Source organism: Triticum aestivum, chromosome 1A, assembly GCF_018294505.1.
Source record: "Triticum aestivum cultivar Chinese Spring chromosome 1A, IWGSC CS RefSeq v2.1, whole genome shotgun sequence".
NCBI lineage: Eukaryota > Viridiplantae > Streptophyta > Magnoliopsida > Poales > Poaceae > Triticum > Triticum aestivum.
Window position 1 is genome coordinate 281,804,039 of NC_057794.1, and position 14,518 is coordinate 281,818,556.

Consider the following 14,518-nt stretch of genomic DNA (forward strand, 5'->3'; position numbering starts at 1 on the left):
GCCTCGCGCGAGGTTTCCAGGCATGCCTCGGCCTCCGCGTTGGCATGCTCACGCTGGAGCCGCCAGAAGTTGATGGCTACCTTCAGTTGATGCCACTCCTCCGCCAACCGGAGGCCCTTGGTTTCAAGGCGCGTGTCAACATCCGTGAGTTCTCTGCCGAGCCGGCTCATCGCGCCCATCACCTCCTAGAAGAGCTTGTGGCGGATGACGCTCCGCTCACGCGCGAGCTTGAGTGTGCGACCAGACCCATCTCCCGCAGCAGGGTCGCTGAAGGGGCCCGAAGCGGCTCACTCCCTACCAGCAGGGGGCTGGGGGCTGGCGCCTCCCCGATCACCGTCTGGGCCATGACGGAGGCCTAGATGGGTGAGGGCCCAATGCTCGAAGTAGAAGCCAGTATCAAAGCCATCCAGCCGCCATCCACAACCAGAGGGGGAGCCCTTGGCATGCTTGTCGTGCCCCAGGCGAGGCCATGAAGGAGAGACAGAAAAGGCGCGGGCTCGAGGCGCCAGGCTAGCATGCTTGCCACTCCGGCCGACCTCCCGCCGGTGCGGCGCACTGACTTGGGGCGCTCAAGGCCAGTGGGGGATTCGAGACTGGAGGAGGTTGCTTCCCGGGAGGCTTTGTGGCCCTAGCAGAGGGGACCCTGAGGAGCCACCGTTAGGAGGAGAAGCAGCACTCAAGAAATCACAAAGATAAGGTACTCACTCGTCTATGGCGATATACTTCCTATGCTTCAACGGCCGGACGACACCATTGCTGCAGCTTGGAGACCCTTTCCTCTTGCGAAGCGCGTCGAAGTCCAAACGGAGCCGGCTGAAGTGTTGGACGTGGAAACCAGCGCGGGGCACGGTTGTTGAGGCTCGCGAGGAGACAACCTCGGGAGTGTTGGGGTGAGGAGAGCCCCCGGGCACCGCCTCATGATGGCCCGCCAAGACCTCAGGAGCTTCAACCTCAGGAGCAGCGGATTGTGTCACCCCCTCAGCTGTCGCCCCCAGGCAGGAGTCACAGGTTCCCGAGGATGGCACCTCGGGAGCCTCGAGCGGTGCTGACGTCTCAGCACCCATGCCTCCGGCCTCCAGCGGAGCTCGTCCCCCTGCATCCACTCTTGGGGCAAGCTCGACGCTGGCAGCAGGGAGGGGAGCCATGGAGACAAGGTTCTCGCGGGGCCCTTCAAGGCCACCTGGGTGCAACCTCCATTCATCGTAAGGGGGCATCTGCCTCGTGAACTCCACCCTGTTTGAGCAGCAGTACAAGAGACAACCCTCCTGCGGCATGTCGGCTAGCGAGGGGTCGCCCGTCAAGACATCGAGCATCGTTCTTCGTGCTTCGAGCGGAAGCCCCGCTTCCTGAAGCCTCATGCGATCCTGGCCACCGGACAAGGCCCACATCAGCTGGGAATGGCCTTGGAGTGGAGCGATGCGGCGTCAGAGGAACTCCTTCACCACCATGGGCACAGTCACGCCGAGATCTTTCAGCCTCTTCAACCGGAGCGAGACAAAGACAAGGCGGGAGTCCACGAGCTTCTCGTGGCCCTGGCCGGAGGTGGGAACGGCGGGTGCCGACGGCGGCGAGAGCAGGGGGCTGAGAACGCCAACATCCACATAGATGTCCGAAACCCACTCGTGGACGGTGAGAGCTCAAAGTAGATTCCCGAGCCGGCCGTCGTGGCCACAGCCTAGAAGCTCAGGCATCCTGAGCTTTGCCGAGGATCATTCAGGTGTAGCGAGAAGAAATGGCGTAGTAGGGCCATGGAAGGAGCAATGCCTACCATAGCCTCGCAAACGAAGGCGAAGACAACAAGAAGGGTGACTGATTGGGGATCTAGGTGCAACATATGGATCTGATACTGGGAGAGCATGGCATTGAAGAAGGCAGAGAAGGGAGGAATCAGGCCAGCCCACAGGGCGTCAATGAAGAATTGGACCTCAGTGGCTGTCCTATCGATAGAGGCGTAGGACGCGGGCCAAGCCGCTGTCTCCCCCATTTGTTGAAGGCAATGTCAAGAGCTGGGCGGACCTTGTCCATGGCCTCCTGGTTGAGATCCAATGACCGGGCCACAGTGAGTTCAATGGTCGGGGGTGGCCCGGCTGAAGACTGAGACTTCTCCTTTGCCTTCTTCGTTCGCCGGGGTGCCATGGCGACAAGGATGGCTGAGCTCGGGATAGATTGGAAGAGGAGGTTACTGATTCGGAAAGGCAGGAGACTAGGAGGGGCGCGTCGCCAAGAAATGAGGGATAACAGTGTAAATCACGATGGCCACCTAGCTAGGCGGGTACCAAGGCTGCATGGGGAAGCGGGGCCACCCACATCCCATCGGTCGCCACATGTCAGCTGAGGCCGCAGGCTGTGGGGCCCATGGTGCTTCGCACTTGCCCCTTGGCTTCGCCTCGAAGCCATGTTCGAGCACGCCTTGGGCCCGGTGGCTACTGTCGGCGTTCTGGGAACGGGGGTCCCCAGACTTGCCTACCTGCAGCCCACGGCGTGTCTCCACCAGCGTCCCCATACGGCCCATCTTCACCAGCAAGCACTAAAGACCCTCGCGAGGGGCCAAGCCTCATGAGGCGGACGACGCAAGACCTCCTTGGGGACGGCCTCACCAGGTTGGCTCGCGAGGGGCGGAGAGATCAAGGCAAAGGGCACCTTGCGAGGTCCCCGTGACGTAAGCCATGACGACCAAGGCCAGGCGGGCACCAGGCGGGCGCCAGCGCGCGCAGTGTCCTCGTTTCCTCTTTGGTGCTAAAGAGACAAGCGCAGGCGTGGAGTCCTGAGGCATCAAGCGAAGGTTTCCATATCGGTGCAAGAAGACTAAGACCAGCAAGACGGCAGGACGGAGGTCACCATGGAGCCCAAGACGGCATCACCACCAGAGCCTTTGGCAGGCAAATACCATCTTTTGTCAGGATAACTTGTACTAGTTGTCCCCCTTCAAACTGGCCGTTGTGGGATCCCTTCCCTCTCAATATTTGGGAACAGGACCAGGGCCTCTATAAATAGGACTAGCCACCACCTTAGCAAGGGGAGGATCATCCAGACCACGAGACACCACACAAGCTCTCCAAGCACAAGAACATCTCTCCTCAGGAGGCCGTTCTTCCCCTTGTAACTGTTCATCCTCAGCCCAAGAGGCAATCCACCACACCACTTGAGTAGGGTATTACACCGCAACGGTGGCCTGAACCAGTATAAATCTTGTGTCGCTTTGTTCTGCGAGTTCGGCGCGCTAAGACTTGAGATTGCGGTGAGGGTGAGGGCTGGAGTGGGAGAGATCTTCGTGCACACCCTAGTGTTCAAACCTCAAGGGTTTTATCGGAACCCGGAATCTGACAATATGCAAGGGATGGAAAAGACAATTCCTGAGCTCTTCGTGATGCTAAAGGCTACGGAGGTCGAAATCAAGAAGGAGCATCAAGTGTTGATGGTTAACAAGACCACTAGTTTCAAGAAAAAGGGCAAAGGGAATAAGGGGAACTTCAAGAAGAATATCAAGCCAGTTTCTGCTCAAGGGAAGAAGCCCAAGTCTGGACCTAAGCCTGAAACTGAGTGCTTTTACTGCAAAGGGACTGGTCACTGGAAGCGGAACTGCCCCAAGTATTTGACAGATAAGAATGATGGCAAAGTGAAAGGTATATTTGATATACATGTTATTGATGTGTACCTTACTAATTCTCATAGTAGCACCTGGGTATTTGATACTGGTTCTGTTGCTCATATTTGCAACTCGAAACAGGGGGCTATGGATTAAGCGAAGATTGGCTAAGGACAAGGTGACGATGCACGTGGGAAATGGTTCCAAAGTCATTGTGATCGCCGTCGGCACGCTACCTCTACATCTACCATCGGGATTAGTTTTAGACCTAAATAATTGTTATTTGGTGCTAGTGTTGAGCATGAACATTATATCTGGATCTGGTTTAATGTGATACAGTTAATCTTTTAAATAAGAGAATAATGGTTGTTCTATTTATATGAGTAATATCTTTTATGGTCTCTTTTTGTTGAATCTCAATTGTAGTGATACACATATTCATAATATTGAAGCCAAAAGATGCAAAGTTAATAATGATAGTGCAACTTATTTGTCCACTGCCGTTTAGGTCATATTGGTGTAAAGCACATGAAGAAACTCCATGCTGATGGGCATTTGGAATCACTTGATTATGAATCACTTGATGCTTGCGAACCATGCCTCATGGGCAATATGACTAAGACCCCGTTATCCGGAACAATGGAGTGAGCAATTGACTTATTGGAAATAATACATACTGATGTATGCGGTCCAATGAGTGTTGAGGCTCGCGGCGGGTATCATTATTTTCTAACCTTCACAGATGATTTGAGCAGATATGGGTATATCTACTTAATGAAACATACGTGTGAAACATTTGAAAAGTTCAAAGAATTTCAGAGTAAAGTGGAAAATCATCGTAACAAGGAAATAAAGTTTCTACAATCTGATCATGGAGGTGAATATTTGATTTTTTAGTTTCGTCTTCATTTGAAACAATGTGGAATAGTTTCCCAACTCATGCCACCTGGAACACCACAGCGTAATGGTGTGTCTGAATGTCATAACTGTACTTTATTAGATATGGTGCGATCTATGATGTCTCTTACCGATTTACCACTATTGTTTTGGGGTTATGCTTTAGAGGCGGTTGCATTCACGTTAAATATGGCACCATCTAAATCCGTTGAGACAACACCATATCAACTATGGTTTGGCAAGACACCTAAGCTGTCATTTCTTAAAGTTTGGGGCCGTGATGCTTATGTGAAAAAGCTTCAACCTGATAAGCTCGAACCCAAATCGGAGAAATGTGTCTTCATAGGATACCTAAAGGAGACTGCTGGGTACACCTTCTATCACAGATCCGAAGGCAAAATATTCGTTGCTAAGAATGGATACTTTCTAGAGAAGGAGTTTCTCTCGAAAGAAGTGAGTGGGAGGAAAGTAGAACTTGATGAGGTAATTGTACCTTCTCCCGAATTGGAAAGTAGTTCATGATAGAAATCAGTTCCAATGAGTCCTACACCGATTAGTGAGGAAGCTAATGATGATGATCATGAAACTTCTGATGAGGTTACTACCGAACCTCGTAGGTCAACCAGAGTACGATCCGCACCAGAGTGGTATGGTAATCCTGTTCTGGAGGTCATGTTACTTGACCATGACGAACCTACAAACTATGAGGAAGCCACGATGAGCCCAGATTCCATGAAATGGCTTGAGGCCATGAAATCTGAGATGGGATCCATGTATGAGAACAAAGTTTGGACTTTGGTTGACTTGCCCGATGATCGGCAAGCCATAGAGAATAAATGGATCTTCAAGAAGAAGATTGACGCTGACGGTAATGTTACTGTCTACAAAACTCGACTTGTTGCGAAAGTTTTTCGACAAGTTCAAGGAGTTGACTACAATGAGACCTTCTCACCTGTAGCGATGCTTAAGTCTGTCGGAATCATGTTAGCAATTGCCGCATTTTATGATTATGAAATTTGGCAAATGGATGTCAAAACTGCATTCCTTAATGGATATCTTAAAGAAGAGTTGTATATGATGCAACCAGAAGGTTTTGTCTATCCTAAAGGTGCTAACAAAGTGTCCAAGCTCCATCGATCCATTTATGGACTAGTGCAAGCTCTCGGAGTTGGCATATACACTTTGATAGTGTGATCAAATCATATGGGTTTATACAAACTTTTGGAGAAGCCTATATTTACAAGAAAGTGAGTGGGGGCTCTGTAGCATTTCTAATATTATATGTGGATGACATATTGTTTATTAGAAACAATACATAATTTCTAGATAAGACAAAAGGATACTTGAATAAGAATTTTTCAATGAAAGACCTCGGTGAAGCTGCTTATATATTGGGCATCAAGATCTATAGAGATAGATCAAGACGCTTAATTGGATTTTCACAAAGCACATACCTTGATAAAGTTTTGAATAAGTTCAAAATGGATCAGTCAAAGAAAGGGTTCTTGCCTGTATTACAAGGTGTGAAGTTGAGTCAGACTCAATGCCCGACCACTGCAGAAGATAGAGAGAAAATGAAAGTCATTCCCAATGCCTCAGCCATAGGTTCTATCATGTATGCAATGTTGTGTCCCTGTCACACCCTAGCTAGTTCAAGCATTAGAGTGTGCATCATGTTTAAATTTCTCTTAAATTTGAAATGGGGAAGGCAGAAACCCACAACACCCCCCTGGAAACAACTAGGGTTTACTAAAATTATTTTCAATGAACCTGAAATGCCCTTCTAAAAAGTTCACCCTCTTTGTCTTGGGTTATAACCTCTGGCAAAATTGGTGCACAATTTTCTAGGTCAACAGAAGGTCATTGAATTAAATCATAAGTATTTGAATTTGGGCATTTAAATGCTATAAAATAAATTAAATGCTCAAATAATTCTGGAAATAAATGTTTGCTATTGGAAATATTCTAAACAGAGCCCACAATTATTTTCAGGATTTTTGGAAACGTTTTAGTATTTTTAATAAAGCCCAACAGTTGCAGTTAAATAGAAAAATAGAAACAAATAAAAAAAAGAGAGAGGGAAGCCCACCTGGGCCTTACCTGTGCTGGCCAGCCCACTTGGCTCGGCCCAGCCGACTGGCCCTGCCAGTCGTCGTCCTCCTCGCGCCAGAAGGACGCGGAGCGCGTGGCCGGCGCCCGCGGCCACACGCTGGCCACCTCCTGCTTCCGCCGATGCCTGGAGACGCCTAGGGGTGCCACGCGACCCCACGTCCCCTCTGACGAGCCCAATCGCTCCGCCTCGTCACCCTGGACCTCTCCGTCGACTCATGCAAGCTCGGACAACCCCAAGACGACGTGGTGCCCTTCTTCCCCGTCCACGGCCGCCGGACACCGTCGTTCGATTCGCCGGCCTCAAGTCCTCCACGAGCTCGCTGACCCCCTCTCCGACCCTGCTATGAGCTCCTCTTCCTTTCTCCCTAGCTACCGTGCTCGTTTGGCCTCTATAGTAGCCACTTCCACCGTACCCGAGAGCTCCCCGCCGCCGACCAGGGTGCCGTCGTGGCCAGAGCCACCGTGGCTCAAGGCCAAGCTCACCGTTGTGCTCAGCGCAGCACCAGGAGCCTGTAGCCACCACCAGCTCCCTCTCTCATGCACTGTAGCGTCGAATCCATCCACGCCTGAGCTCCGGCGACCGCCAAGGTCGTCGCCGGCATCGTTTCCGGCGTCCCCGTGTCCAACCACTTGCACCACTGGATGCGGTAGCTCCCCAGCTACGCGTAGCACGTTTCCACCGTTGATTTGGTCACCGGAGGACCAAATCCGAAGCTCTCCGCCGTCTCGGGCCTCGCCGGTGTCGAGTCGCCGGCGAGTTTGACCCAGTTTGACTCCTGGGTGGGCCCAGGTAGACCCCCCCTGAGCCTATGACAGGTGGGGCCGGTCTGCTAACTAATTTAGGATTAGTTTTAATTAATTTTAATTAAATCAGTCACTGACATGTGGGCCCAGGCCCCACTGACAGCTAATTAGTGATAATCTAATCCTGTTAATTAGCTGAGAGGCTGACAGAAGGGGCCCACCAGTCAGGTTTGACCTGGGCTGGCGCCTTTGACCTGCTGAGGTCAGCATGACACAATGCTGACGCAGTAATGCATTTTCTGGATTTACTTTTATTCAGGAATTTCCAGAAAATAGTTAAAACTTCTAAAAATCATAGAAAATCAACCATAGCTCCAAATGCAAAGATTTATATATGAAAAATGATCAGAAAAATTCAATCTATCCATCTGTAATGGTTTCATACATGACAAAACAAGTTTACCTTGCTGTTTAAGTAGAATAAGGAAATGCACTATTAAGGCCATGTTTAATGAGCTAATATTTGAATCTTTGATTCAAATGAGTTCATTCCTTTCTGTTATAGCTTGTATTAGGCCAAGACACATTCATATTGCCATGTCATAGCATGCATCATATTGTTGCATATCGTCATGTGTTGATTGTGTTCCGATGTGTTCTTCGTGGTAGGTTCTGCCTCCGAGGATATTCACGAGTATCCAACTGAAGGGCAGTATCCCACTACCACTCCATCAGGCAAGCAACCATTGATCATTCCGATAAAACCCATGTTCTCGCTTCTGCTCTTGTTTACTGCATTAAGACAATGCGATTCAAACTGCTGTGTGCTACGGTAGTTGAACCCTTATCCTCTACATGACCTGTCATTGCCACAGTAACTAGATGAAACCCACTAGCATGTGTAGGAGTTTATTGAGCCATGTATGTGATTCCTACCTTGCTATGCCTGCTATGCTTAGAGTTGTGTCAGGTCTGGTTCATCTGGGTGATGGGCCAGAGTGAAATGCTTATGCCGGTAATGTGAGGGATGTGTTGAACATGTTTTGGTAAAGGTATCGATGAGAGGCCATGTAGGAGTACATGGTGGGTTGTTTCATTGAGGCCATCCCTAAGAACTAAGATCTGTATGTGTGATTTAAGATGCAGTTACTACCGTACATTGGGCCCGAAACCAATGGACCCTCTCGGCTTCTTAGTCACCCTAGTACTCTGTCCAGGAGTTGCAAATAGTTTCTGGTGCTTGTAGGCTATGTGTTGGCGGCCGTGCGTAGCGCTGACCCTAGGGGTGGGCTATGTTGCGGTAGATACACCATGGCACGGTGTACCGAGTCACCTGTTTGGTGTCTCGGGAACCCTGTTCACATCGTTCGGGGCCGTATGTGGAAACCTCGGCCGGACTCCCTACGGATGGAACCTGGATAGGCGATAAACCTGGACTAGAGACTTAAGTGTTAGGTAGGCCGTGGCCGACACCCTCGTTGGGCTTCCGCTTGAAGGTTGCCGAGTACATGTCGTGTAAACGGCGGTAAGTGGTGAAAGCGTGTATGAAGAAGTACACCCCTGCAGGGTATAAAACTATTCGAATAGTCGCGTCCACGGTAAAGGACTACTTGGTTGCCTATACAGTTCATAGACAAGTTAATGGGTACTAATAAAAGACTCAAGATAAGTGTGAGTACCGAGGATGGCCCTCTCGTAGGATGACGAGGGAGGATCCCCGGTGGAGTATTGTGTTGGTGAGTAGTGGACTCGTGTGCGAAAACTATTTTACTGGTGAAGTTCCGTAGGATAGCTTAGCCAAGAGTCAAAGCTGGCTTGCTGCATTAACCCCACCACCTTCTTGAGAATAAGCATGTATAGTAGGTTCTGATGTAAGACTTGCTGAGTACCTTTGTACTCATGTTTGCTTAATTACTATTTTCAGACGACAACACCGCCCCCTCCGATGGGTTCTACGTAGACCTTGACGTCGACGAGTGACTAGCCACCCAGGTGGTGTTCCTGGCCATGGAGGGCCCTATGTAGATAGATAGGCTTCGAGAAGCCTTCTTCTTTCTAGAGTCTGTACTCAGACTAGTTGCTTCCACATGTGCTTGTATGATTGTATGACTTGAGTGTCGGGTCATGTGACCCCTATCTGTATGAACATGTTATGTATGGCTCTTTGGAGCCTTTAAATAAAGTACTTGAGTTGTAGAGTTTTGTTGTGATGCCATGTTGTATGTACTCATATCGGGCATATTGTGTGTATGATTGAAATGCTTGGTATGAGTGGGATCCGACAATCTAGTTGTTTATCCTTGGCAGCCCTTCTTATGGGGAAATGTAGTCTAGTGTTCCTCGAGCCATAGTAGTCCGCTACAGCCCGGTTCACCGGAGTCCTGCTAGCCCAGCACTACTGCTCAGGACACTTGACTGGTCGGCATGTGTTTCACTTCGTTCCTATGTCTGTCCCTTCAGGGAAATGTCACGCGGTGATATCCAGAGTCCTGCCAAGCCTGCTACAGCCCGGATCCCCGGAGTCTTGTTAGCCCAGTGCTACAGCCCGGAATCACTCGCTGATGACCGACATGTTCGATGTGATTCATGTATGCCTGTCTCCATAGGTCTGTGCCGCTTTGGGTTCACGACTAGCCATGTCGGCACGGGTTCTCTGTCATATGGATGCTAGCGACACTATCATATACATGAGCCAAAAGGCGCAAACGGTCCCGGGCCATGGTAAGGCGACACCCATGGGATACCGTGCGTGAGGCCGCAAAGTGATATGAGGTGTTACCGGCTAGATCGATGTGACTTGGAATCGGGGGCCTGACAGTCCCAGACCTGATGTGTGCCTTGCTATAAGTTTAGCAGGGAGGTACCAAAGTAATCCAGGAGTGGATCACTGGACTGCGGTCAAGACCATCCTGAAATACCAAAAAAGGACTAAGGATATGTTTCTCGTTTATGGAGGTGACAGAGAGCTTGTCGTAAATGGTTACGTTGATGCAATCTTTGACACTGATCCGGATGACTCTAAGTCACAAACCGGATATGTATTTATATTGAATGGTGCAGCGGTCAGTTGGTGCAGTTCCAAGCAGAGCGTCGTGGCGAGATCTACGTGTGAAGCGGAGTATATAGCTGATTTGGAAGCAGCAAATGAAGGAGTTCATATCCGATCTAGGTGTAATACCTAGTGCATCGGGTCCAATGAAAATCTTTTGTGACAGTACTGGAGCAATTGCCTTGGCGAAGAAATCCAGATTTCACAAGAGAACCAAACACATCAAGAGAAGCTTCAATTCCATCCGTGATCAAGTCAAGGAGGGAGACATAGAGATTTGCATGATACATACGGATTTAAATGTTGTAGACCCGTTGACTAAGCCTCTCTCATGAGCAAAACATGATCAACACCAAGACTCCATGGGTGTTAGAATCATTACTATGTAATCTAGATTATTGACTCTAGTGCAAGTGGGAGACTAAAGGAAATATGCCCTAGAGGCAATAATAAAGTTGTTATTTATATTTCCTTATATCATGATAAATGTTTATTATTCATGCTAGAATTGTATTAATCGGAAACTTAGTACATAGGTCAATACATAGACAAACAAAGTGTCCCTAGTATGCCTCTTCTAGACTAGCTCGTTAATAAAAGATGGTTAAGTTTCCTGACCATAGACACGTGTTGTCATTTGATGAACGGGATCACATCATTAGAGAATGATGTGGTGGACAAGACCCATCTGTTAGCTTAGCATAACGATCGCTTATATTTATTGCTATTACTTTCTTCATGACTTATACATATTGCTCTGACAATGAGATTATCTAATCCCGAATACCGGAGGAACACCTTGTGTGCTATAAAACATCACAACGTAACTAGGTGATTATAAAGATGCTCTACAGGTGTCCCCAAAGGTGTTTGTTGAGTTGGTATAGATCAAGATTAGGATTTTTCACTCCGAGTATCGGAGATGTATCTCTGGGCCCTCTCTGTAATGCACATCACTATAAGCCTTGCAAGCAATGTGACTAATGAGTTAGTTACGGGATGATGCATTACGGAACGAGTAAAGAGACTTGCCGGTAACGAGATTGAACTAGGTATGATGATACCGACGATCGAATCTCGGGCAAGTAACATACCGATGATAAAGGGAATAACGCATGTTGTGATGCGGTTTGACTAATAAAGATCTTCGTAGAATATATATATGTGGGAGCCAATATGAACATCCAGGTTTCGCTATTGGTTATTGACCAGAGATGTGTCTCGGTGATGTCTACATAGTTCTCGAACCCGTAGGGTCCGCACGCTTAACGTTCGATGACGATTTGTATTATGAGTTATGTGATTTGATGACCGAAGTTTGTTTGGAGTCCCGGATGAGATCAAGGACATGACGAGGAGTCTCGAAATGGTCGATAGGTGAAGATTGATATATTGGAAGGTTATAAACGGACACCGGAATGATCCCAATAAGGTTCGGGGATTTTTCGAAGTATCGGGAGGCTACTGGAACCCGGGAAAGTTATTGGGCCTAATGGGCCATAATGGAGGAGAGGAGGCAGGCACAGGAGGTGGGGCGTGCCCCCTAGCCCCAATGCGAATTGGACAAGGGGAAGGGGCGCGACCCCCCTCTTTCCTTCTCCCTCTCTGTTAGAAGGAAAGGGGGGCGAATCCTACTAGGTTTGGAGTCCTAGTAGGACCCCCCCTTGGCGCGCCTCCCCCTTGGCCGGCCTCCTCATCCCCCTCCTTTATATACATGGGCAGAGGGCACCCCAAAGCACAACAGACAATCTCTTAGCCGTGTGCGGTGCCCCCTCCACAGTTTAACACCTCGGTCATATCGTCGTAGTTCTTAGGCGCCCTGCGCCGGTAACTTCATCATCACCATCACGATCACCACATCGTCGTGCTGACGGAACTCTCCCTCGTCCCTCTACTGGATCAAGAGCTCGAGGGACGTCATCATGCTGAACGTGTGCTGAACACGTAGGTTCCATATGTTCGGTACTTGGATCGGTTGGATCATGAAGACGTTCGACTACATCAACCGCGTTACTAAACGCTTCCGCTTTCGGTCTATGAGAGTACATGGACACACTCTCCCCTCTCGTTGCTATGCATCTCCTAGTTAGATCTTGCGTGATCGTAGGAATTTTTTTGAATTACTACATTCCCCAACAATCCGGTCCTCAAATCAATCTTGGAGAATACTTTTTGCCCGCTGAGTTGATCAAACAAATCATCAATCCTTGGTAGTGGATATTTGGTCTTGATAGTAACATCATTCAGCTAACGGTTATCTACACACATCCGAAGACTGTCGTCCTTCTTATCCACAAATATTGCGGGTGATCCCCATGGTGAAGAGCTCGGACGGATGTATCCTTTCTGAAGCATCTCATCAAGCTATTTCTTTAATTCCACTAATTCTAATGAAGGCATCCGATAATACTTCTTGTATAATGGTGCAGTTCCAGGCACCAGATCAATTGCAAACTCAAGCTCCCGGTCTGGTGGTATGCCTAGTAATTCCTCAAGAAATACATCTGGAAACTCACTGACCACAGGAATTAATTCCAATACTTCAGCCACAACCGTGAAAACCATTTCTTTCTTGGGTATGCTCCTCCAGGCATAGAACTTTGTGGTTTGACCTTCTTGGCTTGTCAAAGTGACTTCTCTGGTCACACATTTAATGCATACTTGATATTGGGTTAACCAATTCATTCCCAAGATGATGTCCAATTTGGCAGACTCAATGACTATCAAGGATGTTGGAAATCCGACTCCCTTGATATCAATTTCCAAATTACGGCAAACCAGATTGCTTCTGAGCACAGATCCCGGGGATTGTACCATCATACTTTTTCCCAAAATCGAGCAAGGAAATTTGTTTTGGGCAGCAGAACTCCGCAAAATAAAAGAGTGGGAAGCCCTAGAGCATAATAAAATTATTGCAGGTATGATATTAACAGGAAACATACCAATGATGACTTTCGGGTCCTCTTGGGCTTTGTCGGCGGAGAGGTGGTGAATTTGCCCTTGGATGGTCCTCTGGGCGGAATAGGTCTCTAGGTGATTGACTTGTAGCCTGAATGGAGCGGCTGGCTTGCCGTTCTTGGGGCACCGTCTGGCATAATGTCCGGTTTGTCCACAATTGCAGCAGGAATTATTGCGCTGACATTCTTCGCGCAGCGGGCTGGTCATGACATTCTTGACTTGGGTAGTGGTCTTGTTAACATTTTGCTGCCAATTGGATTTGTACTCAACCTGAGTCTACTGCCAAGTACGAGCCTTCTGCACTGGCTACCCATCCTTCTTAGGCTCAAATTTGTGCTTGTGATCGTTATTAGCGGGCCTATATTCCTGCACGAGCTTGTGTTCCCTTTCTGCGATGAGGGCTTTGTTCACCAGAGTTCGGAATTCCGGGAAATCAAACATACTGAGAGTGCATCTGAGGTGTTGGTTCAGTCCTCCAAGAAATATATCGATCTTCCTTTCTTCTGTGGCCACATCATAAAGAGAATAATGAGCCAAATGGTTGAACTTGTGCGGGTACTCAGTTACTGACATGCTTCCTTGTGTGAGAGCGAGGAATTCGCGCTGCTTGACTTTCATAATCCCGGCTGGAATATGGTACTTGCGGAAATGGTCCTTGAATTTAGTACAGGTGATTTCTTCGTCCGCAGGCCACATAGCTTTAGCATTATCCCACCATATAGCGGCAGCTCCTTCAAGATAATGCGTAGCGAAGGGAACCATGTCAGCTTGTTCAGTGCGAGCAATCTCAAGATTTTTCTCAATAGTCCTTAATCAATCATCAGCTTCCAAAGGATCGCTAACTTGACTGAAACTGGGAGGCTTGGTCCTCTGAAAATCTGACAGCTTGGAGTGATGACCATTCTGATTTCCATCCTGCCCAACCATAGCTTGCACACTTTTCAACAGCTTGATCAGATCATTGTTCCTTCTTTCTTCAAACATACGCATGATTTTCTCAGTGGAGGGTGGATGTGGCGATGGAAGCGGTGGTGGCTGAAATGACTCGAGGGAATGTCCTGCCTGCTTGTTGAGCGCCAAACAGGGACATCCTCACAAGCGTGGCTGTTGCTGCCTCCCTGTGTCATCCTATTATTTGTTTTCCCAATATAAAGTAACCGAGATGAGAAATA